Source organism: Sinocyclocheilus grahami, unplaced genomic scaffold (assembly GCF_001515645.1).
Source record: "Sinocyclocheilus grahami isolate Dianchi unplaced genomic scaffold, SAMN03320097.WGS_v1.1 scaffold525.1, whole genome shotgun sequence".
NCBI classification, from domain to species: Eukaryota; Metazoa; Chordata; class Actinopteri; order Cypriniformes; family Cyprinidae; genus Sinocyclocheilus; species Sinocyclocheilus grahami.
Genome location: NW_015505704.1, coordinates 167,558 through 167,792, shown reverse-complemented (window position 1 = coordinate 167,792; position 235 = coordinate 167,558).

Here is a 235-nt window from a genome sequence, read left to right as displayed (position 1 = left end):
GCCCAGGAGCCTGAATGACTCTACTGCAGCCAGACAGGAACAGCACTTTCGGTTAGAACATTACACATGGCTTTCTGCCTTAAGCCTCTTTCACACAGAAATGCCGGAAAATACACGGATAATGTGTCCCGTGATCGTTTAATTGTGGTTCATTCAAACTGACAGTGATTTTCCGGAATCTGTGTGCATTCACGCATCCTGTAAAGATCCCGTAAAGACACGTGAGATTACGATG